The following is a 24014-nucleotide window of genomic DNA, read 5'->3' on the forward strand; positions in this document are numbered from 1 at the left end:
GAGGAGAAGGCTATGAGATGCTCTCTGGAATGAGAGCTGAGTATCCCACCAGAGTAGGAGCTTATAACTCTAAAGGAGAAGCTTTAGGATGAGCTTCAGGAGGTTATGGAGCAGCCACATGTAGCGGAGCAGGTAGGAGGCACCCACTTAACAAAAATATTCCAGAGAGGGGATAAAGAGAACCAAAGAAGTTAATATATTATTGTAGGATTCTAGGGAGAATGTGGGAGCCCATATAACACAATGCAGGAAGAGGAGATCACTTGATAGGTACACTGGTTACATGGCTATCATGATAGAGCTCATTGAGACAAAACCTTTTTCATTTGAGGAAGCAGTTCCTCAACCTGTTTGGGTTGATGCCAGGGTGGAAGAATACAAATCCATCATGAATAAGAGTGTATGGGACATGGTTCCAAGACCAAAAGGGAAATTAATGGTTGGTTCCAAATGGATCTACAAAGTGAATCATGCAGTTGATGGGAGCATCAAGAAGTACAAGGCCATATTTATTGCCAAAGAATTCTCTCAGGTCGAGGGAGTGGACTATGAGGAAGCCTTTGCACCAGTTGTAAAATATTCCTCAATCAGATCCATTCTAGCATTGGTTGCACATTGGGGTGGAAAATCCACCAGATGGATGTGAAGACCGCCTTTCAGAATGGTGTTGTTGAGGAGGAAATTTACATAGAGCAGCCAAAAGGATTTAAAACATATGATTAGGAGTCATATGTGTGTAGACTTAAGAGAGCATTGCATGATCTCAAACAGGTACCCCAAGCATGGTACACTCAGATCATCAATTATCTCAGTGGATTGGGCTTCACCAAAAGTGAAGCAATTTCGAACCTCTATCACATTGTGGTAGATGGTAAGTTGCTTATTCTTGTTTTGTATGTTGATGATTTAATATTGACAGATCATGAGCAGCTGAGAAGCTCTTGCAAATAGTATCTTACAAGGGAATTTACGATGAAATACATGGGCCTAATACATTACTTCCTAGAGTTGGAAGTATGACAGGGTTATGGTGAATTGTTTGTGTCTCAGGGGAAGTATGCGTCTGAAATACTTCAGAGATTTCACATGGAGGAAGGATAATTCCACTTTAGGTGAAGACGTTGATACTACCATTTATAGGCATCTTGTGGGGTCTTTGATGTATCTTGTGAATATAAGACCCAACATGTGCTATGCAATAAACTAGCTTAGTCAAGCTATGGTGAGGCCTACCAAGTTATATTGGAAGGTAATAAAGCATGTGTTATGGTACCTTAGAAGCATTATTGAGTATCGATTATGGTACACGAGGACAGAGGGAGTGAAACTCCAAGGCTTCACCGATGTAGATTGGGCAGGGAGTCCATTGGATAGGAAAAGTACTTGAGGTGTTATCTTGAGTGTTGGGTTTGCAGCTATTTCCTAGTACAACAGGACACAGAGGTTTATGGCACTCAACTTAGTAGAGGCTGAATAAATGGTTGCAAATCAAGCAACTTGGGAGGGCATATGGATGGGGAAATTTCTTGTGGGTCTTTTAATTTAGGAGATGGATGAATAGTGATATCTTGTGATAATCAGATTTACATTAAGATATTTGAGAATCTAGTATTTCATGATAGGTCCAAGCACATTGATATCTGATATCATCATTTGTGGCACTGTGTACATAGGAGAATTATGTTACTACAGTACATTCCAACCGAGGAGCTAGATGTTGACATCTTGAGAAAGACATTATCAAGAGGTAATTCAAATTCCAAAGGTGCAGGATAGGGGTGGTGAAAAATCTCTTTCTTACTAATAGGAAGTGTTAAAAAATGTAGCAAGAAAGGCTCAATTTGACTTTAGCCTTAGCCAAATTGAGTAAATTGAATTGCCACATCAACATGACAACTTAGAGGTAGTTAACTAGCGTGGAAAGGATATTTTCACTTAGTTAGCTTAGTAAATTCCAGTTAGAGGGCTTGAAGTTCAATTATGCATGTGTGATTTCTAAATTTTAGTAATCTAGTTAAGTTATTTTCAGTTGTATTCAGTTAACTGACCTCTAACTATTGATAGAATCAATTGAAGATCAATTGTGCTGTGGGACAACAATCTAACTCAGAGATTTGTCATTAACTGATCAATCAACCCAAAATAGCTAGTGCATGCATTAAATTTGAATTCCTTATCTGAAGTGGAGATGGCAAGACAGTGTAACATGAGTTGTATACTAGTTTGAGTGTACAATTGTTGCATGCAATTAGGATATCAATCTTTGGGAATTGAACAATCAATTAGGAGGAAATCCCTATATTTTAGAGGTTAATTTCCTCAGGATTTGCGCAAGGAAATAGGAGGCTTGATGAGAATGTGATTGGCTAAGTGTTTGCCATAGTTTCTCATTCAGTAGGGAAAATATTAATTCTTTTGTAGGTTCTGCTTAGAGCTTAAGCAAGTAATTGTGATAGTTTCTTTATTCAACTGATCAATGCAAAGAGGCTTGAGGGGTTTTTCCCAGTTGGGTTCCCCTAGAAATCATTGTGTACTTATGGTTTTGCTTGTTGCATGTCTAGACATATTTCTCTAAATTGCATTTTCCATTCTGCATATTAGTAGAGTAGAATTTTTGTCTCTTGTTTTCAATTCGAAATCTTTAGTAGTTGCAATTTCTATCAAATTCCTATAATGGTATCCTGTGCAATTAAAAGCTTCATGTGGTTATTTTATGATCTTAATTTTGTTGTGTTGGTTTGGTGGCTGGTCTATGGGAGCTTTGATTGATCAAGATTTTTTGAGATTTGGCTCATAATTTCTGCAGGTATAGTCAATTTATTCATGGTTTTATTTCCTATATCTTCACAGTGATTTTTTACCCCCCCGCTCTGTTTTTTAGTAGGTAAGAAAAGTTGGCATTTGGATATCGTCTGTGGGCTCTCTTTTTCCAGGATTTGTGCTACCTTTTATCCCGGGAGAAGGAATAGGCCCTCCTAGCCATTAACCAAGAGAGATTTTTTTTTCATGTGTCTTTGAAAAACTCCCTCAAATTTCACCGAGAAAGTGAGATAATGGGACTAGGCCCTATTATTTTATGGCCGCAAAATGGAGAGTAGATATAGGAATTTACAAGTGTATTTACAATATAAATGTATTAATTTACAAGTGTACAAAACGCTAAAATAAAACATAAATAAATTTTTAATAGGTTGACATGAAAGAACTAAAAATATTGTACAAAAATACACTAAGCAAATGATATCAGTAACATGAAATTAAAATAAAAATTTTAATGTACAACATACTAATCAACATTATGGAAGCTTTAGGACTCCCTAAATACTGAAGATCACGTGTTGTGTATTAATATAAATTTGGAAGGAACTGTATGTTAGGTCCCTATAATACTAGTGATTCCCCCATTACTATTATCATTGTATCCCTTATTGTTATTGTTGTGCCCCTATTGTCCCCATATTGTTAACAATGTAAACTTTGAAACAGGAACTGCTACTGTTACCCGTTTTGTAGAGATAGCAAAAAAGTGACCCGATTTTGAAAAGGGGTGATGCAGAACACACATGTTTTTTTTAAAGCATAATTTTTGGCACTTTAATTTTTTTTATGTACATTGTGTTTTAGAATGGTAGTGATTTTCATGTTGATTTAAAAAAGTGGTTATTCTGCATCAGACCCTTTTTTTAAAAGACCTATTTTTTGACTTTAAATTTTTCTAACATATGAAATGTAAATAATTATTTCGTAAATTTAATAATTTTGGAAGTAGTCTTCTTTTTCATATTTTCTAGTTTTTATTTTAATTTTAATTTTTTTTTTGTATTGGGGTTTTTATTGATTTGCATATTTAAAGAAGGTCGATATTTTGCATTTTCGATATACTACATATTTATACATTGTTAATTAAATTTTCAATCCAAATGAAATAATTGTCTCTAAAAAAAATATAAAAATATATGTAAAAAAGGCAAAAATAAAAAATAAAAAATGTTAATAAAAATTTATCTCACAAACCATAAAAGAATTTGGAAAAAAAAAATTAAAAACACACACACACACACACACACACACATATATATAATTAAGTAGGTAAATATTGAGAAATTAAAAAAAAACATTAGCAAAAACTAGGGAAAAGAAAAAAAATTAAAAACAAATTAGTTTAAAAAAAAGAAACAGAAAAATAACGAAAAAAATAAAAAATATAGTAAAATTAATATTAAAAAAAAAAAAAAAATGTAAAAAAAAAAATATCTCACAAACCATCAAAAACTTTGGAAAAAAAACAAAATTTTAAAAAATATATTTAAAAAATTAAGTAAAAATAGAGAAATTAAAAAAAAACATTAGCAAAAAGTGGGAAAAAAATTAAAAACAAACTAGTTAAAAAAAAAAAAATTAACGGAAAAAAATTAAAAACCTGGTAAAATTAATATAAAAAAAAAAACACAAAAACAAATTTAAATTATAAAAAAACCCCAAAAAAGCGTGCATTTTTTATTAAAAAAAATGCAATTATTTTTATTAAACATATATATTTTATTTAAAAATAAATAAATAATTTTAATTTTTTTTAAACCATCTATGCTTTTATTAAAAAAAAATAAAAATAAAAAAAAATTTAAACAATTTTTATTTGAAACAAAAAAAACAATTTAAAACGATATATTAAATTTTATTAAAAATTAAATTATTAAAAAAAGTTAACAAATAATTTTAATAAAAATTAAACTTAATTTTTTTTTTTTTTTTTAAATTTTGTTTTTATAAAGAAAAAAATCATTAAATTTTTTTAACAAAAATTATTAAATTTTAATTTAATAAACCATTTTAATAAAACTTAAATTTTAAATCTTTATAATAAAAATTAAATTATTAGAAAAACTTATTTTGTCTTTTTTTTAAAACGATTTTTTTTAATTAAAAAAACATATATTAATTTTTAAAAAAAATTAAACTATTAAAAAAATTTAACAAAAACATTTAATAAGAATTAATTTTTTCTAAAACTTTGATGTTATAAAAAAAAATCGTGTTCGCCCCTGGCCGCGCCACCCCCAGGCGGCTGGCGGGCCTTGGGGCGATTCCACGCAGACCCCCGCCCCCGGCTGCGCCACCCCCGGGCGGCTGGCGGGCCGTGGGGCGATTCCACGCAGACCCCCGCCCCCGGCCGCGCCAGCCGCTTGGGGGTGGCGTGGCCGGGGGCGAACACGATTTTTTATTTATTTATTTTATAGCATCAAAGTTAAAAAAAAAAAATTAATTGTTATTAAATGTTTTTGTTAATTTTTTTTAATAGTTTAATTTTAAAAAAAATTAATATATGTTTTTTTAAATTAAAAATAAAAAAAATCGTTTAAAAAAAAACAAGCATGATTTTTTTTTTTTTATTAAAATTATTTCATAAGTTTTTTTAATAATTTAATTTTTATCATAATGATTTAAAATTTAAGTTTCATTAAAATGGTTTATTAAATTAAAATTTAATAATTTTTATTAAAAAAATTTAATGATTTTTTTTTGTTTGTTTTTAAATAAGTAATGAAAATTTAATATAAAAAAACTATTTTTATTTTTAAAAATCAAAAACACTTTTCTTTTTTTTAATTATTAAGTTTAAAATGTTTTTTAATTTTTTTTTTTTAATTGGAAAAGACGTATGTTTTTAAAATTTTGATATTTTTTTTTTGTTTTAATAATTTGAGCTTATTTTTATCTTTTTTGTTTTTCTAAATGCTTTCTTTTTTCCAAAGGAAAAAAACGAAACTTTTTATTAAGATTATAAAAAGTTTACATTGCATATGCTGATGCATCACTTATCATCCTGTGAGACTATCATGTCTGATTTACAAAATTTACTGCCTTATGCCTGTGACCAGTTTCCTTTAAACTGCTGAAACTGTCTCTGACGTACCCTGCATTGAGTTTCCTTTAATCCTGTAATCATATACAATATCAATGTACTGATCAAAATAATTTACCAGCAAAACCGGGTCTCCTCAGCATAGAGGAAAACAACCCGTCACCATAACCAAGAGTTTATAATAAGCCGCATAGCCGTAGCTGAAAAAGTTTTAAGTTGTGTATGAGAAAAGTTTTTTGAAAAGAGAAAAGAACAAAAAATTCTGCCAGAGTATCAGAAAAATTGATTATAAGGCGGCTGATCGGTCCTTCTGATTTGGCCTTGATCATCTTCTTCTATTTTCCAGCTGCCCAAATCCTGCTGTAGACCGTCTTTAGAAAGCTTATCCGCTGTGTCATTCCTTTCCCTGAAAATGTGACATAGAGAGAAACTGTTAAAAAAAGATTTAAGTCTCTGAACTTCTCCCAGGATTTGTTTTAAGACTTGATTTCTGCAAGTGCTTTGACCATTTACCCATCTGATCACATTTTGGGAATCCCCAAAGATTTGAATTGTGAGGGTGTGCCTTTGAATGAGCCAGCATATGAGGAGTTTTAGAGCAAGCAGTTCTGCATGGTTATTTGAGCCTGGTCCTCGTCCCACAGAAGCTTTTAGGATGTGCGTTGGAGTTTCATGGATGACAAGGCCTGCTCTTGCTATATTGTTTTGGGATGCACCGTCAAAAAAAGCCCAAGGGATTCCTTCAGCTATCTGCACTTCTGGTGCATTTCTTTGGGAGTGGGTTTCCTTAGGTTCGGGTATACTGGAAAAGATGGCAGTGCTCTGAATTGCTGTGATAGCTACGAGAGTTTCCTTGTCCTGGAAAATGCTCTTGTTCCTGGCTATCCAAACTCCCCAGATGATGATTGAAGGAATATTGCGCAGGTTCCCATGTGGATGAGAGTGCCACCACTTCTGCCAAGCTTCTTGCACACTGTTGCCTTCCCATTCAAGCTTTTTGTTCAGAAGATTTCCTACCTCGCCCCATATCTTAAGAGTTTCTGGGCACTTTAGAAAAAGGTGGTTTATGGATTCTGCTTCTGATTTGCATAAAGTGCATCTCCCAGGCCCGTGCATAAATCTGGTCTGCAGAATGTCCCAAGTAGGAATTTTGCTTCTTAAAATACACCAGAAGAGGATTTTTGACTTTGGTGGACTCTTAAGTTTCCATAGCTGTTTCGACCACCACTCTGGTTCTCCCCATCCTTTCCTTGACATAAGGAACTTATATCCATTCTTTGGAGCATAATCCCCAGAGTCTGCATGTGCCCAAATTAACTCATCATGTCTGTCACTCAGCCTAACATTGGATCTGAAGAGTTCCTGGGTATAAACTCTCCATTCGTTCCACCATCTTTGCTCCAACTCCAAGTCTTCTCCATTCTTCCAAGCTTGGCCCCAGATGGATGAAGAGCCCGGTTTCTCCACTTGGCTTAAGAAAAGGAGACCTTTTTCTTCTAACTGCTGAACCAGGCCATTTTTCTAAATGCTTTCAATAGTAATTTTAGTAGTTTTTTTTTTTTTTTTTTTTGTTAATTTTCTAATTTTGTTTAATCTGGTTTGTTTTTAAATTTTTTTATTTTTTTTTGCTAGTTTTTACTAATGATTTTTTTAATCTTTCTATTTTTACCTACTTAATTTTTTATATATATATTTTTCCCTTTTTTTTTAAAATCTAGTTCGTTTTTAATTTTCAGTTTTTTTTTTTAGTTTTTTGTTAATGTGTTTTTTTAATTTTTCTATTTTTACTTACTTAATTTTAGAGTTTTTTTAATGTGTATTTTTTTCTTTTCCCAAATTTTTTTAGTTTACATATTTGTTTTGTTTTGTTTTTTTTAATATGTTTTTTTTACTATTTATTTGTTTATAATTTGTAATTTTTTTCTAGTTTTTTAATTTTGTTTTTTATTGGTTAATTTTGTTTTTTATTTCCATTTTTATGATTGATTTTTATTTTTGATGTTTGTTTGTTTGTTTTTTTTTATTTATTTGATGTTTTGTTTTTAGTATATATTTTTATTTATGTTTTGTTATTTTTATTTTTATTTTTTTTTGTTTTGTGTTTTTTCATTGTTTTAACTTTTTTATTTTTTATTTTTTATTTTTATTTTTATATATTTATTTTTTCTATATGAAATTTTAATGTTTTTCGGGGTTATGATAAAATATTTTATGCTATTATTTCGAAATGTTGAAATTTTACCTTTGAAAAACAATTTGTTATCCCAACATCAACACTTTTCGTTTTGAGGGCGTTTTCTGCACAAAATTTACCATTGAGAAAAAAAAAATGTTATTCGAACATCAACACTTCGTTTTGAGGGAAATTTTTGGATAATTTTTGCACAAAAAATTGGTTTTCACCGCCATTTTTAAAACATGTTGAAAATTTACCCTGGAAAAAAAAAGGTGTTATTCCGGCATCAACACTTTTCGTTTTTAGCATTGTTTTTGATGTTTTTTCGGGGTTTTTGGCCAGAGTTCCCGTTTTGAGTTTATAGTTCCCGTTTCAAAGTTTACATTGTTTGTTATTATTGTACTCCATAGAAGCTCGCTATTGTTATTTTTGTGCCCTTATATTATTATTGTTATGTCGGCTTTGGTTATAATGTGACCCCTTAGACTCCTATATATAGAAAGGAGGTACTGTCATTTGTATCATCCAAGAATTGTTCATTTGTGTAATGTAAAGGAGGTTTCTCCCTAGAAGAGGTTGATTTCTAAGTCGTTGATCTATCTTTTCTATATTTTTGTGAGCTGGTTTCATAACATTTGGTATCAAAGCTTTGGATTGTAGGGTTTCGCTGCTCCAAAACAGGTTATCGTGGCATTTTCTCTATAAATATTTTTCGACGATGTTTTAGAAGCTAAAAAAAACCCATTTGAGACGAAATCTCGATGATCCTCATGCCCAAATTTCATATCTTGTATCGCTATATTTTCAGAGATATGATCTAAGGAAGTTAGGGTTTTTGCAGGCTTTCGAATTACATCCCAAACAGGTGACCTTGGGAAAATCATCATAATTTTCTCTCTGAGTATCAGATTGAAATTTCGTAAGAATTTACAGAAAGAGGATGGATTGTAGTTTTCTGTACAATGTTTTCAGGTCCAAAGGTTGAAACAGTGACATGTGGCACTTCGTACAAGTTTGCTCTACTGAAAAAGTGTATAATCAGGCCATCTTGGGAGATTGGGCATAGCGCTTTCTTGGAGAATCCAATTTCAATCAGACTTGTGGTGTTCTAAAGAGGACTCAAAGAGATGCCACAATGCACAATTTCAGAGCTTAGAGATCCGAAATTTCAAAGATACATCAGATACAATATCGAACTCCTACAAAGTGAAAAAAGGTGTGTAGTTTTGTTTTAAATTTTGCATAAGTTTGGTTTGAAAAATTAGTTTGAAGGAATTCAAAGGGCATAGTAAATCATAATTATCATTAATTGATGACCCGAAGAAAGAAAATGGAAAAACCTAATAATAAACCTGAAATCTCTAACATGACTCATGAAGAAGAGGAAGAAATGAAACATGATATATCAAAATCACCAGACCAAGTGCAACAAAATTCACTCTCAGAAAAAGTAGTAGAAGCTAAGATGGATGGTTTAAAGAATGACGTAAAAATTAAGATGGATGGCGTGGAAGCTAAGATGGATGGTTTAGAAAAGGGCGTGGAAGATAAGATGGATGGTTTAAAGAAAGACGTAGAAGCTAAGATGAATGACATGGAAGCTAAGATGGATGCTGTGGAAGCTAAGATGGATGGTTTAAAGAAAGGTGTGGAAGCTAACATGGAAGATTTAAAGACAAATTTGACAAAGTTTCTACAAGAAATTCTTACTAATGGTGAAAGGGTAGTAAAGGAAACTCATGATGAAAACAAAATAAATGTTAATCATGATTTCATAGACTCTAATGTTGGATCGAAGACCCGCCATGTTCCAAAGATCGATATGAGGAAGTTTGATGGCAAGGATCTCATAACATGGATACTACAGATGGAGCAATATTTCGATCTCCATAATGTGCAAAACACACAAAAGGTACGCATTGCAACTTTATATTTGGAACCAAATCAGTTTGTATGGTATCGATGGCTTTGCTCTCGTAAACAAATTGTCACTTGGGAAATTTTTACGGATGAAATAAAAGCACATTATGAGGATATAAAAAGCAACACTTTTTTTAGCCAATTAATAAATCTCAAACAAAAGGGTTCAATGATGGAGCACATTGAGGACTTCCAAAAATTGAATATAAGGGTAAAAGATATTCCAGAGGAGCATAGGATTGATGTGTTCATAGGGACTTTAAAGGATAACATCCAACATGAGGTTCGCCTTTGGGAACCTGATTCATTGGAGAAGGCATTCAGGTTGGCAAGAAAAATGGAAAGCAAAATTATTGTAACAATGAAGCCTACCACTCACAATTATAAAGATGGAAGTGTTGTTTCCCCTATCCTTCCACAACCTACAAGGTTGAGACCACAACAATTGGAAGAAAAAAGAGCAAAAGGGATTTGTTACAGTTGTGATAGAAAATACAGTAAAGGTCATAAGTGTGCTGAGAAGAAATTATTTTACATAGATTGTGAAGAGGAGGAAGAAAAAGAACAAGAAACGTCAACAAAAGAGGATATACACTAGGAACAAACCCTAGAGAAAGAAAAAATGAATCTGACCATATCTTGTAATGGATTGGTTGGAATTACCACTCCTCAAAATATCAAGATAGAAGGGCATATAAAGAAGAAAAAGGTAATAGTGTTGATTGATTCGGTAAGTACCCATAATTTTATTCATTGTAAGATAGCCAAGGAATTGAATTTCTTCCTATATCCAGCACCAGAGTGTCAAGCGATGTTTGCAAATGGAGGAACCATAAATTGCTCTGCAAAGTACCATAATATCAAGCTATCCATGGGAGAATATGTATTGAATAGCCCAATTCTTTCCATTCCAATGGGTGGTGTTGATGTTGTAATAGGAGTCCAATGGCTACAATCCTTGGGTACAATAGCTTTTAATTTTCGAGAACTTTTTATGAAATTTTCTTCAAAAGGAAAGGAAGTTGAATTAAGGGGTATCGTAGGTAAACTGGGAAAGATAATCAACTCTAACAGAATGAAAAAGCTTCTAAAGAAAGAACAACAAGGCATAATTACACAATTATGTTCACTAGAGGTTCCCACATCGAAATTATTTATTTCTCCAGATCTCCAAAAAGTCTTGGACAATCATTCCAAAGTATTTGAGACTCCCAAAGGCCTCCCACCTATTCGTGATCATGATCATGCTATTCATTTGATTCCAGGAAGTGTTCTTCCAAACATCAGGCCTTACAGATATCCCTATGCCCAAAAGAGTGAAATTGAATGTATGGTTGCAGAAATGCTAGAGTTTGGTATAATTCAACCTAGTCAAAGTTCTTTCTCTTCCCCAGTAGTATTGGTTCACAAGAAGGATGGATCATGGCGCATGTGTCCAGATGATAGGGAGCTCAACAAGCTCACTATTAAAGATAAATTTCCCATTCCTATCATTGATGAATTATTAGATGAATTGCATGGATAAATTTACTTCACCAAGTTGGATCTTTGTTCAGGATATCATCAAATCAGAATGAAGACTTAAGACATTCTGAAAACAACATTTAGAACTCATGAGGGTCATTATGAATTTTTGTTCATGCCTTTTGGCCTTACCAATGCACCTTCTACATTTGAAGGTTTGATGAATTCCATTTTCAAACCCTTCGTTAGAAAATTTGTGTTCGTATTTTTTGATGATATACTAATCTACAACAAGTCATGGAAGGATCATGTTCAACATGTTGACAGGGTGCTCAAACTATTGGAGGAGAAACAATTATATGCAAAAAACTCCAAATGTTTCTTTGGAGTACAAGAGGTGGAATATATGGGTCATATTGTATCTCATGAAGGTGTTAAGGTAGACCCTAGCAAAATTAACACCATTAAGGAATGGAAAATCCCAACATCCATAAAGCATCTAAGAGGATTTCTCAGGTTAACAGGGTATTATCGCAAGTTTGTTAAGAATTATGGAAGAACAGCAACACCTCTAACAACATTATTGAAGAAAGATACATTTTAATGGACTCCAGAAGCATGAAGGCCTTTGAACATCTTAAAGAGGTAATGTGCCAAGCACTGGTCTTAGCTACACTGGAATTCACAAAAACCTTCATTGTGGAATGTGATGCCTAAGAAAATGGAATTGGTGTTGTTTTAATGCAAGAAGAAAGAAAGGAAAGTATTTACACAAAGCTATTTATGAGAAGGAAATGTTCTAAATACTACATGCACTTAAGAAATGGTGACCCTACCTAATGGGAAGACACTTCAAGGTAAAAACAGATCATGATAGTCTTAAATACTTTTTAGAACAAAGATTATCTTGGGAAGAGCAACAAAAATAGGTCACAAAGATGTTGGGTTATGACTTTGAAATCATCTACAAAAAAGGGAAGCAAAATGTGGTGGCAGATGCACTCTCAAGAAAGGATGAGGATGTGGAAGCATTTCTTTGCTCCATTTTTATTATCCAACAAAATTGGATAAACAAAGCAAGGGATGAATGGAAGAATGATGAAGAAGTGTGGGCACTCATTCAAAAGTTAAAACAAGATCCAAGTACATCTAATACATTTAGCTGGAAAAATGATTCGTTGTGGTACAAATATCGATTTTACCTATGTAAGAATTCCCAACTCAAACAAAAGATTCTTATGGAATTACACACCTCTCCCTTAGGAGGGCACTTAGGATTTCTAAAAAGTTACCACAGGGTTAAGAAGTAATTTTTTTGGGATGGCCTTAAATCAGATATTCAAAAGTTTGTAGTGGAATATTTGGTTTTCCAACAAAATAAAGTTGAAACAATTAAGACCCCAGGTCTATTACAACCTTTATCCATTCCAAGCCAATGTTGGGAGGAGGTTTCAATGGATATTATCACAAGTTTACCCAAGTCTGAAGGAAAGAGTGTTATCATGGTGGTAGTTGACAAACTTACCAAGTATGCATACTCTTGTGCATTATATCATCCATTTAAAGAGAGTACAATTTCTAATGCATTTATGGAAACAATTCAAAAGCTACATGGAAACCCAAAGATTATTGTAAGCGACAGAGATCCCATTTTCACTTGAAATTTTTGGACAAAATTATTTTCTGGTCTTGGTACTCAGTTAGCTCATAGCTCATCCTATCATCCTCAATCTGATGGGAAAACTGAGATAGTAAACAAATGTTTGGAAGGATATCTTCATTTCTTTGTATCTGATAAACAGACACAATGGGTCAAATGGTTGTCTCTGGCTGAATGCTGGTATAACAATTCCTTCCATACTGCAGCAAAAATGACCTGATTTATGACACTTTATGGATATCATCGACCATCCATCACATCATATTTAAGAGAAAATTCTAAGGTTCAAGCAGTGGAAGATCACATCGAGCATCAACAACGAGTTCTCCAACTCTTAAAGGATAACCTCACTTTGGCGCAGAATAGAATGAAACGACAAGCAGATCAACATCGCAACGAAAGAAGTTTTGATGTAGGTGATTGGGTATTCCTACGGCTACAACCATATAAATAAATGTCCCTCGAGTAAGCTAAGAAGGTTAATAAAGTATCATCAAAGTATTGTGTTCCAAAAGATAGGTACTATGGCATACAAATTGGAGCTTCCTGCAGCTTCCCGAGTGCACCCAATTTTCCATGTTTCATGCTTAAAGAAGGTTATAGGTGAAAATATCCCAGTTCAAACAATATTTCCAGAACTTGATGAGGAAGAAAAAATCATATTGGAACCTGAAGCAGTCACATAAACAAGAACTCGACAGCTACAAAATCGATCAATTTCAAAATATCTCATTAAGTGGAAGAACTTACCCACTGAAGATTCCACATGTCAGGATGAGAATTTTATACAGAAGCATCCAAAACTACTCAAGCGTTGAGGACAACACTTTTTTGAAGGAGAGGGGCATGGTAGGTCCCTATAACACTAGTGATTCCCCCATTACTATTGTCATTGTAGCCCTTATTGTTATTGTTGTGCCCCTATTGTCCCCATATTTTTATTATTGTGCCCCATAGAAGCCCACTATTGTTATTTTTGTGCCCTTATATTATTATTGTTATGTCGGCTTTGGTTATAATGTGACCCCTTAGACTCCTATATATAGAAAAGAGTTTTTTTCATTTGTATCATCCAAGAATTGTTCATTTGTGTAATGTAAAGGAGGTTGCCCCCTCAAAGAGGCTGATTTTTAAGTCGTTGATCTTTCTTTTCTATCTTTTTGTGAGCTGGTTTCATAGCAATGTAAGAGACAAATCACTGACATAAATATAAAAAATTAGAGAAATATGCATGAAATAATGAGGCAAAAAGGATTTATTTATATTAATGAATATAATATAGCAATCTAAAATTGTGGGTTTTTGCGAAAACCATTGACCAGACTTAGTTCAAAATGTATACAATGTTACAAAATCATATGTAAACAATCGTGATAGAATAAGTATGAGAAAGAGATTCTATAAACCCTTATGAAAATATGACACAATTTAAATATGCTTGGTTTTCTCTGCAAAATTAAAGGCTATTAACACTAGCTGCAAAAAACCATACCTTCTACTTAAGCAAAGTAAATTGCAAAAAAATCAAATATACCTGAATAAGACGTAGAAGAATTAAAAATATTCGCTTTCCATCCTTGTCCCTCTTTGGAAAAAAATCTATTGTCACCAACATATTAACCTCTGTAACTCATATAAATAAAGTCAGAGGGAAAATGACAACTTAGTAATCCTAGTGCATACCTCCCATCACAGTGTGACCTCCTTTTCCCTTCATAGGTTCCATCCTCTTATATATGTCTTCATTGCAGTTGGGAAGTTCAATTTCTTTTGGGAATCCATTATTCTTTTAATTTAAATTATGTTTAATTTGAATTACAAGGACATAATTTCCTAAATGAGTGAGTTACAATAAAATGAAACTCTTAATTTAAATTTTAGGTAGGTGGGGCCCTCCTTCATCTTCATTCTTGACTTTACTTTATGAGCATTTATATTTTCCAAATAATAAATGAACCTGAAATAAAACATCTTTTTACCTATTTACCATGATTTTTCTTCATTACATCATCAACCAAACTTGTATATATCATGCATTCATATCCCAATAATATAAGCAAATTATGCTCCTTGTACCACCCCAAAAATGCCATAACCTTTTTACCTCCATTCTCCATAAAATAGAAGAATATAAATTAAGTAACTAACCATCAACATTGACATGTGTGTGTTAAAACAACATGCCATAAATATCATTAAAAAAAATATATAAAGAAGTTCTCCATATATGCCAAAGGTCTAAAAAAAACTATAATAATGTGTTGATAATGTTAAAACATAGTTGATCTGGAGTCCATATAAGAAAATACATATAGAAAAATCACAATACTCATCATCCATTTGAACTATCATTCCTTCTTTTGTTGTGCCTGCCTCTACTAAAGAAGCTCATGTTGTGCAAAGAAATGATGTTGACTTTTTAAGAAATATAAAATCAATTAATTATGTATACTTCTACTATTGCATGGGCAGTTAAAGAATAACACATGGCATTAATATCGATAAGGAAAAGAGAGGAACTCATGTGTACGTCGACAAAACACTATCACCATGTGCATTGGAAAGGTGATCATATTATGAATAGGACATCTCTTAATGATGTGGCTTTGCATCAACGTTTAAGGTTTATGAATTATACAACCAAATTAATCCATCATAATGTATGTACAAAAGAAATAAGAAATCTGATATGTCTAGAAAACACCCTCATGAGATACAATATACCCAAATATTCCACCTCCTATACTCCAAATAAACATTTGGAGGTTTTTTCATATAATTGTTTCTCCTCCAATAGTTTGAGCACGCTGTCAACATGTTGAACATGATCCTTCCAAGACTTTTTGTAGATTATTATATCATCAAAAAATACTAACACAAATTTTATAAAGAAGGGTTTGAAAATGGAATTCATCGAACCTTGAAATGTCAAAGGTGCATTAGTAAGGCCAAAATGCATGGCCAAAAATTCATAATGATCCTCATGAGTTATGAATGTTTTTCTTTGGAATGTCTTTAGTATTCATTCTAATTTGATGATATCCTGAATGAAGATCAAGCTTGATGAAGTAAATTGCTCCACATAATTCATCAATGACAGGAATGGTTAATTTATATTTAATAGTGAGCTTGTTGAGCTTCCTATAATCCGGACACATATTCCATGATCCGTCCTTCTTATGCACCAATACTACTGGAGTAGAGAAATATATTTGACTATGTTGAATTATACCAATCTCTAGCATTTATGCAACCATATGTTCAATTTCACTCTTTTGGGCATGGAGATATTTGTAAGGTATAATCTTTGGAGGAACACTTCCTCGACTCAAATGAATAGAATGATTATGATCACGAATAGGTGGGAGGCCTTTGGGAGTCTCAAATACCTTGGAATGATTGTCCAAATTTGTTTGGAGATCTAGGGAAATAGATGATTTCGATGTTTGAACCTCCAATGAGCATAATTATGAAATTACGCCCCATTGTTCTTTCTTTAGAATATTTTTCATGCCATTAGAGTTGATTATATTTCTTTGTTTTCCTAGTTTCCCTGTGATACCCCTTAATTCAACTTCCTTTCCTTCCCAAAAAAAATTCAAGAAAAGTTCTTGAAAATTAAAATCTATCTTCCGCAAAGATTTTAACCATTAGATTCCTAGCACAACCTCAACACCACCCACTGGAATGGAAAGCATTGGAATATTCAATACATATTCCCCCATGGTTAGCTTGATATTATGGCACTTTCCAGAGAAATTTATATTTTCTCCATTTGCAACCATCACCTGACACTCTGATGCTGGATATAGGAAGAAATTCAATTCCTTGGCTATCTTATAATGAATAAAATTATGGGTACTACCCGAATCAATCAGCACTATTACATTTTTCTTCTTGATATATCCTTCTATATTGAGAGTTTGAGGAGTGGTAATTCCTTCCAATGCATTATAAGATATGATTGGATTCATTTATTCTTTATCTGTGGTTCTTTCTTAGTGTATATCCTCATCTTTTGATGTTTCTTGTTCCTTTTATTCCTACTCTTCACAATCTATGTAGAATAATTTCTTCTTAGAACACTTAAACATTTAGTGTATCTTTTATCACAATTGTAACAAAGCCATTTTGTTATTTTTTCCTCCAATTGTTGTGGTGCCAACCTTGTATGTTATCTAAGGCTAGGAGAAACAACAGTTCCATATTTATAGTTGTGAGTGGTAGACTTCCTTGTTGCCATAATTTTGTTTTCAACTTTTCCTGCGACCCTTAATGCATTATCTAATAAGTTAGGTTCCCAAAGGCTAACCTCATGTTGGATGTTATCCTTCAAATTCCCTATGAAGACATCAATCCTATGCTCGTCTGGAATATCAATTACCCTGATATTAAATTTCTGGAAGTCCTCAGTGTGCTCTACCATTGAACCCTTTTGTTTGAGATTTATCAATTGGCTAAAGAAGGTGTTGTTCTTTGTATCATCATAATGTGCTATCATTTCCTCCATAAAAATTGATCAAGTGACAAGTGGTTTATGAGAAAAAAGTCATCAATACCATACAAATTGATTGGGTTCTAAATATAAATATGCAATGCACACCTTTTATGTGTTTTTTCACATCACGGAGATCAAAATATTGCTCCATCTGTAGTATCCATGTTACCAACTCCATTCCATAGAACTTCCACATATCAAGCTTTGGAATGTGGTGGGTCTTAAAACCAAAATTTGAGTCTCTAAAATCATAATTCATATTCCTTTTATTCTCCTCATGAGTTTCATGGAATACCTTTTTGCCACTAGGAAGTATTTCTTGTAGTAACTTTGTCAAACCTTCCATGTATGATTTTATTTATGCTTTTAAACCATTCATGTCACCTTTTATTTCTGGTTTTAAACCATCCATGTCACCTTTTAAGCCATCCATGTCCCCTTTTAAGCCATCCATGTCCCCTTTTAGTTCATCTTTGGTTGCTCTTTGTGAGAGAGAAATTTGTTGTACTTGGTCCCATAATTTTCATATATCATGTTGTAATTCTTCCTCTTCATGAGTCGGAGCAGAGCTTTCCAAGGACTTAATGGGTGTAGAATTATTTTGTTTAGGATACATTTTAGAATAAAATAATCATATATATGCTTCAATATTCCCTTTGAATCACTTCAAACTGATTTTTCAAACAAATGTTATGCAAAATTTTAAAAAATACACACCTTTTTATTGCTTTTTAGGAGCTTGATATTGAAGATGTTGTATATCTATAATTTCGAACCTCCAAGGTTTGAAATGTTTCCCTATGGTATCCCTATTGAGTATTGTTTCCAACCCCATAAGTCATACCGAGATTGGATTCTTCAAGAAATGGTATGTCCAATCTCCCACGATGGCCTGATTATAGACTGGTTCTGTAGAGCGAACTTGTATGGAGTTCCACATGTCACTATTTAGACCTTCGGCCCTAAAAATGATACACAAAAAACTACAATCTGTGAAATTTTAGTCAATTTTTACGAAATTCAAATCTAATGCTCAGAGAGAAAGTTATGGCGATTTTCCCTAGGTCACTTGTTTGAGATTATTTTGGTACTTGCCAAAAACCCTATCTTCCTCAGATCGTATCTCCAAAAATACAATGAAACAAGATTTTAAATTCATACAAAACGTTTACCAGTATTTTAGCTCCATGTGGTTGAAATTTTAACTTCTGAAGCCTCATAAAAAAAAAATTATAGCAAAAATTCCAAGATGACTTGTTTGAAGAAGCAAAACCTTAGAATCCAATGCTCTGATACCAAATGTTATGCAACTGGATTACAAAATAGAAGAAAGGATATATTAATGACACGACTTAAAAATTTTGCACTCGAGGGGGAAACATCCTTTACATTACATACATAAAAAATTATTGGATGATACAAATGATAAGACCTCCTTGGTATATATAGGAGCCTAAGGGGTCACAATATAATCAGAGCCTAGATAACAATAATAATGTAAGGGCACAACAATAACAATAGTGGGCTTCTATAGGGTAAAAAAATAACAACATGGGGGATACATGGGCACAACAATAACAATAGGTGGCCGCACTAACAATAAAAATAAGGGGAATACACTAGTATTATAGGGACCTAACAATCCAAGTCTTCCTAGATTTTCATATAATTACAAAACCAAATTAATCAATAAATTTCAAACTATTCCATATAATTAAAAAACCATTTATATAGTTTTTATGAAATCCAACAATTTAAAGATTTGAGAACTAACATACATTTAGCTCTAAATACATCCCATAATATGCGAATATAATTTAATTATTCCTAACAAATATATGGATTCAAGCTTTAACTTATAAGGGATTAAATTCCACCCTTTTCGTTAGAAACACTTAATGTCTGCTCCTATGTTGAACACAGTTTGCAATTACAAACAATGTGCCAAAAACACACACAACACATAGCACGCAATGCACAATTCCGAGAATGAAGATATGGATATACCATTCATAGTTCACCACACAACTGCATTACAAAATATAAAAATCCTTGTGTACAAAACTGAGCACATCTTCGTTCGATCTCAGCCTAATTGTAGAGTTGAGAACTAACATACATTCAACTGTAAATACATCCCATAATATGCGAATATAATTTAATTATTCCCAACAAATATATGGATTCAAGCATTAACTTATAAGGGATTAAATTCCACCCTTTCCATTAGAAACACTTCATGTATGCTCCTACGCTGAACATAGTTTGCAATTACAACACATAGCGCGCAACACACAATTCCGAGAATGAAGATATGGATTGTTAGGTCCCTATACTACTAGTGTAACCCCTTATTGTTATTATTACAACCCCCTTATTATATTGTTGTGCCATGTAGTCTCCATATTGTTATTATTGTGCCCCATAGAAGCCCACTATTGTTATTATTGTGCCCTTACATTATTATTGTTATGTCAGCCCTGATTATAATACAACCCCTTAGACTCCTATAATTAGAAAAGAGGTCTTGTCATTTCTATCATCCAAAAATTGATCATTTGTGTAATGTAAAGGAGGTTTCCCCCTCGATGATGCTGAATTCTAAGGCGTTGATCTATCTTTTCTATCTTTCTGTGAGCTGGTTTCATAACATTTGTTATCAGAGTTTTGGATTCTAGGGTTTTGCTGCTCCAAACAGGTCATCGTGGCATTTGCGCTATAACATTTTTTTTGCGATGTTTCAGAAGCTAAAAAAATAATCCATTTGAGAGGAAATCACGCTGAACCATGAGTCCGAATTTTAGAGCTTGTCTCGCTATATTTTCGGAGATATGATCTGAGGAAGTTAGGGTTTTTGCAGACTCCTGAATTACATTCCAAATAGGTGACCTGGGGAAAATATTCATAACGGTCTCTTTGAGCATCAGATTGAACTTCGGTAAGAATTTACAGAAAGCGGACGGACTGTAGTTTTCCTGTGTATATTTTTCATATCCAAAGGTCAAAACAATAACACGTGGCACTTCATACAAGTTTGCTCTTCTGAAAAGGTAAATAATCAAGTCATCTTGGGAGATTATGCATAACTCTTCCTTGGAGAATCCAATTTTGATTCGATTGGTGCTATTTTAAAGAGCACACAGAAGGCTACCTCATATCACAATTTCAAAACTAGGAGATCTGAAATTACAGAGTTACAGTCGTTTCAAGATCGAACCCCTAAAATCAAGAAAATTCGATATGAAGAAGTTTGATGGAAAGGATCTTGTAAATTGGATACTACAGATGGAGCAATATTTTGATATAAATGAGGTGCAATCATTACAAAAGGTATGTATTTCATCTTCATATTTAGAACCAGATCAATTTTTACGGTATAAAAGGGATTTGTTCTCGTAAATCACTTGTTACGTAGTCAATTTTCATGGAGGAAATGATAGCACATTATGAGGATACAGAGATAAACACATTCTTTAGCCAATTGATAAATCTCAAACAAAAGTGTTCAATGGAAGAGCACATTGAGGACTTTCAAAAATTGAATATAAGGAAAATGATATTCCAGAGAAGCGGAGGATTGATGTCTCTATAGGGACTTTAAAGGATAGCGTTCAACATGAGGTTCGTCTTTGGGAACCTGATTCATTGAAAAATGCATTTAGGTTGAAAATAAAAGTGGAAAGCAAAATTATGGCAACAAGGAAGTCTACCCCTCACAACTATAAAGATGGAAGTGTTGTTTCTCCTAACCTTCCACAATCTACAAGGTTGACACCACAACAAATGGAAGAAAAAAGAGAAAAAGGGCTTTGCTACAATTGTGATAACAAATACATTAAAGGTCATAAGTGTGCTGAGAAGAAATTATTTTATATTGAGTGTGAAGAGGAGGAAGAAAAGGATCAAGAAACATCAAAAGAAGAGGATATACACCACGAACCAACCCCAGAGAAAGAAGAAATGAATTCGACCATATCTTGTAAAGCATTGGAAAGAATTACCACTCCTCAAACTCTCAAGATAGAAGGACATATCGAGAAGAAAAAGGTTCAAGAAGTGAAAGATCACATCGAGAAAGAAGAAATGAATCTTACCATATCTTGTAATGTATTGGCAAGAATTACAACTCCTCAAACTATCAAGATAGGACATATTAAGAAGAAAAATGTTCAAGAAGTGAAACATCACATCAAGCATCAATAAATGAATTCGACCATATCTTGTAATGCATTAGAAGAAATTTCCACTCCTCAAACTTTCAAGATAGAAGGACATATTAAGAAGAAAAAGATTCAAGTAGTGAAAGATCACATCGAGCATCAACAAGAAGTTCTCCAACTTTTAAAGGATAATGCCACTTTGGTGCAGAATTGAATGAAACAACAGGTAGATCAACATCGCAGTGAAAGAAGTTTTGATATAGGCGATTGGTTACTTTTACAGCTACATCTCAATCAAGCTATTTATGAGAAGGAAATGTTGGCAATACTATATGCACATAAGAAATTGCGACCTTACCTAATGGGAAAACACTTCAAGGTAAAAATGGATCATGATAGTCTTAAATACTTTTTAGAACAAAGATTATCTTTAGAAGAATAGAAAAAATGGGTCACAAATATGTTGGGTTATGACTTTGAAATCATCTACAAAAAAGGGAAGCAAAATGTTGTTACAGATGCACTCTCAAGAAAGGATGATGATGTGGACGCATTGTTTTATGATATTTCTATTATCCAACCAGATTGGATAAATGAAGCAAGGGATGAATGGAAGAAGGACGAAGAAGTGTGGCCACTCATTCAAAAGTTTCAGAGGATCCTAGTTCAAACAATATTGCCAAAACTTGACGAGGAAGGAAAAATAATATTGGAACCTGGAGCAGTCACAAAAACAAGAACCCGACAGCTACGAAATCGATCAATTTCAAAGTATCTCATCAAGTGGAAGAACTTACCCGATGAAGATTCAACATGGGAGGACAAGAATTTTATACAGAAGTATCAAGAACTACTCAAGCATTGTTGACAACACTTTTTGAAGGAGAGGGGCATGTTAGGTCCCAATAATACTAGTGTAACCCCTTATTGTTATTAGTACAACCCCCTTATTATATTGTTGTGCCTATGTAGTCCCCATATTGTTATTATTGTGCCTCATAGAAGCTCACTACTGTTATTACTATGCCCTTACATTATCATTGTTATGTAGGCTCTGATTATATTATGACCCCTTAGACTCCTATATATAGAAAGGAGGTCTTGTCATTTGTTTCATCCAAGAATTGTTCATTTGTGTAATGTAAAGGAGGTTGCCCCCTCAAAGAGGCTGGTTTTTAAAGCGTTGATCTATCTTTTCTATCTTTTTGTGAGCTGGTTTCATAACATTGTTGAATTAAGGGGTATCACAGGGAAACCAGGAAAGATAATCAGCTCTAACAGAATGACAAAGCTTCTAAAGAAAGAACAACGAGACGTAACTGCATAATTATGTGTGCGAATGGTTCCCACATCGAAATCATCTATTTCTCCAAATCTCCAAAAAGCCTTGGACAATCATTCCAAAGTATTTGAGACTCCCAAAAGTCTCCCATGTATTCGTGATCATGATCATGCTATTCATTTTATTCCAAGAAGTGTTCCTCTAAACATCAGGCCTTATAGATATCCATATGCCCAAAGGAGTGAAATTGAACATATGGTTGCAGAAATGGTAGAGGTTGGTATAATGATCCAACCAAATTTGATAAACAAAGCAAGGGATGAGTGGAAGAATGGCAAAGCAGGGTGGGAACTTATTCAAAAGTTGCCAAAGATCCCAGTTCCAACAATATTGCCAGAACTTGACAAGGAAGGAAAAATCATATTGGAATATGAAGCATTCACAGAATCAAGAAGTTGACAGCTACGAAATCGATCAATTTCAAAGTATCTCATCAAGTGGAATACGTTACCCGCTGAAGATTCCACATGGAATGATGAGAATTTTATACAGAAGCATCAAGAACTACTCAAGTGTTAAGGACAACACTTTTTGAAGGAGAGGGGCATGTTAGGTCCATATACTACTAGTGTAACTCTTTATTGTTATTATTACAACCCCCTTATTATATTGTTGTGCCCATGTAGTCCTGATATTGTTATTATTGTGCCCCATAGAAGCCCACTATTGTTATTATTGTGCCCTTACATTATTATTGTTATGTTGGCTCTGATTATATTACGACCCCTTAGACTCCTATATATAAAAAGAAGGTCTTGTCATTTGTATCATCTAAGAATTTATCATTTGTGTAATATAAAGGAGGTTTCCCCCTCGAAGAGCCTGAATTCTAAGGCGTTGACCTATCTTTTCTATCTTTTTGTGAGCTAGTTTCATAACATGGATATACCATTCATAGTTTATCACAAAATTGCATTACAAAATATATAAA

The sequence above is a fragment of the Pinus tabuliformis genome, chromosome J, assembly GCF_031772625.1.
Source record: "Pinus tabuliformis cultivar Carrire ecotype Pingquan chromosome J, CPIR1, whole genome shotgun sequence".
Lineage (NCBI taxonomy): Eukaryota > Viridiplantae > Streptophyta > Pinopsida > Pinales > Pinaceae > Pinus > Pinus tabuliformis.